The sequence below is a fragment of the Eupeodes corollae genome, chromosome 1, assembly GCF_945859685.1.
Source record: "Eupeodes corollae chromosome 1, idEupCoro1.1, whole genome shotgun sequence".
Lineage (NCBI taxonomy): Eukaryota > Metazoa > Arthropoda > Insecta > Diptera > Syrphidae > Eupeodes > Eupeodes corollae.
In genome coordinates this window covers 135,943,913-135,945,124 of record NC_079147.1, presented here as the reverse complement: position 1 = coordinate 135,945,124, position 1,212 = coordinate 135,943,913, and positions in this window count along the sequence as shown.

The window sequence follows — 1,212 nt, the reverse complement described above, 5'->3', positions numbered from 1 at the left end:
AAAAAGTAAAAATGTTGGTTAATCGATAATGTCTCACAAAAAAATAACGTTAGTGACTTAAATTAAATTTTAAATTATATGTACACATACGATAACGTCATACAATTACAATTACAAGGATTTTTTATAAATCAAAATTTTTTTGCAAAAATAATTGTCACCTCGAATATACCTATACAAAAAATGGATTTATTGCCAACATAATTGTAAGTAACAAAGAAGACATTTTTGACATCGCGTAAATTTTGAAAAAAATGGAATTGACATTTTTTTACAAAAAATAAAAACATTATTAAAATTGTTTTTCGACTCAAATATCTTTAGAAAAATTAAAAATATTGGCTTCAAACTGGGATGAAATCGGCTGAGGTGATTTTGGAATTTTGACAGTTAAAATAATCGAATTTGATCTATGGAAGACGATAGTCAAATTGATGCCTAAAAAGCTGTCCCAAGAAATGTGATAGTCGTTTTTCTACAAATATGTCGTTTCTGAATAGAGCTACCCCTACCAGACGCTTACAAAAAACGATTGGAAATTTTTTTCAGTTACCTTTTTAAGAGGTACAAAAACACTTTTTTGTGACCGGCAAATCTTACGACATTCAAAATAACACTAGAAAAGTAAGAGTTGTATTTAAACACAGCCAATTTGATATTTTGATACTTGGAATTAAGTTGAATCTTACACAGACGGAATTAAAATTATAGTCAAATTTGACAATTAAATATATGATAGTCAATTATCACCCTTGATTTCATCCAATAGAAAATACAGTTTTTGACATTCAGAAAAATGTTTATAAAAATCCAACAGTCAGTTTTTAATACAAATTTAAATCAACAAAAAATAGTACGTAAAGTTGGTAAAAATTGATTCTCGATATTTCGTGAATATATGGAGGTATTGACTTCAAAATAATTTCATTCTTTGCTGTGTTAACTTAAGATATTGTTCTTAGAAGAATTCAATCTGTATTTGTTTATAAACGGTGATTTTTTAAGAGCTTGAGAACTTTAAAAAAAAAACGCATAAAATTTGCAAAATCTCATCGATTCTTTATTTGAAACGTTAGATTGGTCTATGACATTTACTTTTTGAAGATAATTTCATTTAAATGTTGACCGCGGCTGCGTCTTAGGTGGTCCATTCGGAAAGTCCAATTTTGGGTAACTTTTTCGAGCATTTCGGCCGGAAAAGCCCGAATTTCT